Consider the following 5,957-nt stretch of genomic DNA (forward strand, 5'->3'; position numbering starts at 1 on the left):
AATCCTCTTATTAATGTTCAACACTGCAGTGGGTATTGAAAGTGAAAAACGTTATTTTAACGATAACAAATCAATGTAGCATAAAAAGCGCATGACGTCACTGGACGTTCTTCTGTTGGAATAAAATCACAAAACTAAAACAGTAAAAATTTAAATTTATGACATGGAACTCCGATTACTTAATACGAAATTTCCGTAAATATATTAGAAATTGTACATCTGATTGTTCTTGGAACATACATTACAATATATCACTTCATTGAATACATGTACTACACGCTTATAAATGTAGAAACAAACAAGAGGCCCACAGACCTTATCAGTCACCTGAATACTAGTGAAAAAGTATCACTACTTCCATGGGCCATGAAATCTAGAAAAAAATTCCTGTTCTGAATATCTAAGCTAAATTCTAATGTTCAGCAACAGTATAAAACAAGATGTGTTCTTAAAACGTCACTGCCCTCAAAAGTGCATACCCTGATGAAACGCTTTAAATAATAGGTGTATTAACATTAAAACATCAAAATATATGACTAATTTGGACTTATCCTAAAGATATAACCCTGGGTTATGAAATTCACCATGTTTTGTACATCCTTTTCTGCTATTTCTAAGTATGCACTTAGATTTTATACAGTATCAGCAAACTTACACATAAATACTATATATACTAAGTTTGGCCCCACCCTGGGGTCAAAGCCCTTACTCTGGGTAAAGTCAAATTTACAATTTTGATAAAATACTACCTGCTCTATCCATTTAGTTTCAATTTAGTATCAAAACCACTAAAGAAAATGTTATTTAAGTGTTTTACACATAAACACTATATAACAAGTTTGGCCCCGCCTTGGGGTCAGAACCCCTACCCCGGGGATCATGAAATTTACAATTTTGGTAGAGGCCTTCCTGCTCTACATCACTATGCATTTAGTTTTTCTTATATGTGTGTGGTCATTGAGAAGAAGATTTTTGAAAATTTGTCATTTTGGGGCAGTTTTTGCCCTACCCCATAGGCCCCAGGGGTGCAGGAATCCTGAAATTTACGATTTATGTTCCCTTTGTTCCAAATATGCTTCATACCAAATTTGAAAAGAATTGGAACGATAGTTATTAAGAAGTTAAAAATGTTTATTGTTCACACATTTCGTAACTGACCATTTTGGCCCCACCCTGATACCAAAACCCCTACCCCTGGGATCATCAAATTTACAATTTTGGTAAAGGACTACCTCTTCTTTTTAAATATCTATTTACTTTCAATTTAGTATCAATAGCACTAAAGAAGATGTTATTTAAGTACGTGTTTTACACATAAACACTATATAACAAGTTTGGCCCCGCCCTGGGGTCAGAACCCCGACCCCAGGGATCATGAAATTTACAATTTTGGTAGAGGCCTTCCTGCTCTACATTACTATGCATTTAGTTTTTCTTATATGTGTGTGGTTCTTGAGAAGATTTTTGAAAATTTGTCATTTTTGGGCAGTTTTTACCCCGCCCTTAAGGCCCCAGGGGTGCAGGAATCCTGAAATTTACAATTTATGTTCCTCTTGTTCTAAATATGTTTCATTCCAATTTTGAAAAGAATTGGAATTATAGTTATCAAGAAGAAGTTAAAAATATATATTGTTCACACAATTAATAACTGACCATTTTGGCCCCCCCCCCCCCCCGATACCAAAACCCCTACCCCTGGAATAATCAAATTTACAATTTTGGTAAACAGGGTTGGCAAGAAAGTGGTCAATATGAGTATTGACCGGGCCGGTGGTCAATACTAGTCGATATGGTTAAAACCGGTCAATCTGATTAATACTGGTCGATTGAAAATTATTTGGTCATTATAGTCTGTGTTATTTATTTTAAATGTTTACGTGACAATTATGGTAAATACTGTAATTCATAACATGCACTATCAGTTTATGATATATTAATAAGTCATAATATTAGATGAATAATGTACAAATGATTGGTGATGTTTTCATAACAATAACACACACACTGGTCATCTCTGGCCCCTGCCTATGCTTATTAACAACTGTCAACTCTGCTTCCTGTGCTCAGGTAATGCCCAGCTACCTTTTATTCTTAATTTGTCCAGATACATGTATTAACAGGTCTGTCTCCAATTGTCAAGCTATGCTATAGAACTGTGACCCTCTGGTAGGTACTGAAGATATTTTGGTCAGTCTCAGCAAACCAAATATATTAAACTTGTGAAATTACATTTGATTATCTAATGAAAAATATTAACAGAGTTCTTGAAATTACTTTTGAAGTGTCAGACATTTGGTCTGACACTGTTAGAAATAGTGTCAGCCCAAACAAAATTTTGTCAGTCCAGATAAAAATGCATCGCTTTTGAGGTTTTCATAAATCTTATTTAAAATCAACTACATGTGTAATTATATTCAATCTCCATCTCGGCTATACATTTATAAATTATCTTTTCATGGCCTTTCTCTTCTTCCTTAATACACTCTGAATGAATCTTCCTCACTTTCACTGTCTGAGTCACTTTCTTGCTCTATTTCTCTCTCACCCTCGACTTCTCCCTCATCCTCCATTTCTCTCTCTATCCTGTATATTCCTCTCAACTTCTCATCTTCCTCTGCAATCGTTGTAACTACTTTTTCTCTCACTTTTGCCCGGGTGTAGCTGGTCTTTCGTCAGTTTCGACTTTGAGCAGATTGTGTCACCAAGCAGTAGGTAAAATCACTGCAAACAAAAGCCATTGTCTCCCAGATTGCCAGGCAGAGATACAATCGGTTTCTCTTCTCCTCGTAGTTCCTCACAACTGATTCATCACGTTGAAGTTTCAATGTGTTGCCGGATTTAGCATCGATTTGAAAATTTATGGACCACATGGCCGCCATTTTCCCCGGTAAAAAACGGACTTCGATCCCGATCTTATATCGGCCATCAGGACCGACAATTAAGTAACTTGTGTCGGACATTTACTACTTTTATCGGATAATCCGACATTACCGACACTTTTCAAGAACTCTGATATTAATCAACAATTGATCCATATAATGAAAAGACTTAATTTATCTTTATTTTTGCAAGAAATGTACAAAAATAGGAAATTGGACCGTTTAAATCATAATTGACCACTTCGGGAGTATTGACCGGGACGTCCAACCCTGTTGGTAAAGGACTATCTGTTCTTCCTAAATATCTATTTACTTTCAATTTAGTATCAATAGCATTAAAGAAGATGTAATTTAAGTATTTTCCACATAAACACTATATAACAAGTTTGGCCCCGCCCTGGGATCAGAACCCCTACCCCGGGGATCATGAAATTTGCAATTTTGGTAGAGGCCTTCCTGCTCTACATCACTATGGATTTAAATTTCTTACATGTGTGTGGTTCTTGAGAAGAAGATTTTTGAAAATTGGTCAATTTTGGGCAGTTTTTGCCTCGCCCGTAGGGCCCCAGGGGTGCTGGGGTCCTGAAATTTCCCTCTTGTCCCAATGATGCTTCATACCAAATTTGAAAAGAATTGGACTAGTAGTTATTTAAGAAGTTAAAAATTGCAATAGTCTAATAATAAGTCATTGTTCCTAAAAAGATAGCATAATTACACATGATTTGAACCTACGAGATTTCATTCATGAGGCGTAATTTGGATGGAACAAATTGTACATTCAAGAAGGTGACCAAGTCCAGGTTTGTTTGAAGCAAGTGATCAGCAGAATCATTCAATGTTCCCGAAGTCTCGTATTAAAGAATGAATATCCAAGAGTGGATATTTCCTTTCAACAACAATACGTAAGCATTGGGTGACTTTCATAGGAAACGGTAGTTCGAGGTGCTCGCATATGTGTTGTTCCTCATCTTCGACCTTTATCACGTCACAACAAAGTTCTTCCTTTTCGGAAAACACGTTCAGGTTCCCACCAACAATGCACAGTGATCCGTGGTCCATGAAAAGTCCAAAGTCCCTTTTGGAAAAGCCCTTGATCTTTCGCAGTGTGTGATGTTCCTCCTTACCACTGAAATATATTATATCCCCATTATCGCAGACGACATTAACAGTGCCGTCGAATTTTACAGTATTGGTGAATTCAGGGGACCTGAGGGGGTTTGCAATTAATGTACACGTGCCAGTCCTAGTGTCGAAACACTGTATCCCGGCTGTCTTCGCTGCAAAGCAACTTCCCAAAATAAAGACTTTCTCGCCCATGACTGCTGCGGAGCATTTATCAACCCCGTAATGGAGCTCTCCAACCCATTCCCATTTCTCGGTCTCCATGTCATATCGTTCGATGCTACTTAAAGTCCCGAAGTTGTAGCCACCAATTACATAAAGCGAGTCTCGCACTGCCACCATTGAGTGTCTATATCTGCCGCAGTACATCGGCGAATGCTTCCACCATTGTGAAAATTTGGCGGAATATCTCAAGCAAAAGGTCATATTCGAAGTTCCACCGGTTATGAATATGTCGTTACCATAAGAGCAAACTGCAAAGTCGTCCCCAAGTGGGGTATGGATCGGTTGAAGCGCAACCCACCTTTTGTTTGAAAAGCTGTATCCCATGAACTCTGTAACGATCAAACCATCGCTGGCAAGGCGTTTCTCTACAACCGCTAGAACCATTTCTTGTTCAGCGTTGTATCTGTACGGTTTCTCATCCCACATCAGCTCCTGGCGCCGGGAAGGCAAAGCGTGATACTTGATTGCATTTTTTACTTCCTTATGACAACTTTCATGTTCAAGAATATACGGATGTTGATCTAGGTGATCCAACAAGTATTCAAGACCGACTGAAGTAAGTCGAACGTTTTCATAGAGATCTGGCAAAGCAACTTTTCGACGAGTTTCGTCCTCTTCTATCCAACGAAAAAGAGCCTTGCAAACAATCTCTTCCCCAGAGGAGATAAGACGTTCGTCGCGTAATATGAGGCCCAATTCGTCCTTTTCAAGCTTTAAAAAGTTGTCACTTTGACTTATTTAGTCGAAATTGGATAGGAGAAATGGTTGACTACTTTTTGTCAGTGACTCTATGTTATGTGATATCCCTAGTTTCTAGACCCCCAAACAATTGTTGACGTCGACGTTACCCAGGATGAACTCTTCACACTCAAACTGTAAATGCGCAATCTGGAGCATAACGGAAACCTGCAGGAGTTCCCCGACGTTGTCTGGTTCTATGATATCTTTTCCAAATTAGATGTACTGCAGAACTTCATCGAATGTCTGAGAGCTAACGTTGTGAATAGTTGTGGACATGGAGTTGGACTCCCATCATCCCAGAGGAGAACATGACGTCAAAGTAGGAAGATACAGATGACAGGACCACTCGGTGACATCGGAAGGACTGGTCTTCCACATGGATGATGACATTTTAGGGATGCCTTCCAACAAACAATCACAAACGTTTGAAGGTGCTTCTTCCATTTTCACTTTCTTCTTTTTTCTCTCTCCAAGTCTGTAGAATAAAAGCAACAACATCCATTTGATTTTTTTGTATTTGCCATTCGTACAATGTATGTATATTAGTTTTGTTATAATCCTCACAGTACAAACTGGCTGGGATTACTTGTGTTTAGTTTCTCATTAAGCTACACATATGTAGAACATATGTTGTAGATATATACTGATAGACAGCCAGCAATCTTAGTAACAATTACTATACATTTACATCCATACAGATAAATATCATATGTCGAGATTCTAGTATAACAGCGTGATATTAAAAGCAGTATATGGTAATGATGTTCGCCGTGTATGTTGTTGTATTTCCGCGTCTTTCTGATTTCTAAATCGGTGATAAACTTTAGCCAACGTTTGTTTGGGCCAATGTTTCTTTGGGGAATTAGAATTAGAATTCTTTGTCCTTTTTTAAAATTATAACTGAACCATCAAGATCTAGTTATCCCCTGCGGCATTTTACGAGATTTGTTTTTACGTGTCAACAAGCTTCAGAAATGAACATAGCCTTAA

At 38.0% G+C, this 5,957-nt stretch overlaps 1 pseudogene; it reads right to left on the reverse strand.

Moving 5' to 3' along the window:
* Positions 1–3,570: 3,570 nt before the first annotated feature.
* On the reverse strand, positions 3,571–5,411 carry LOC125671921 (kelch-like protein 24; annotated as a pseudogene).
* Between the last annotated feature and the right edge of the window lie 546 nt (positions 5,412–5,957).

The sequence above is a fragment of the Ostrea edulis genome, chromosome 4 (genome assembly GCF_947568905.1).
Source record: "Ostrea edulis chromosome 4, xbOstEdul1.1, whole genome shotgun sequence".
Taxonomy (NCBI): domain Eukaryota; kingdom Metazoa; phylum Mollusca; class Bivalvia; order Ostreida; family Ostreidae; genus Ostrea; species Ostrea edulis.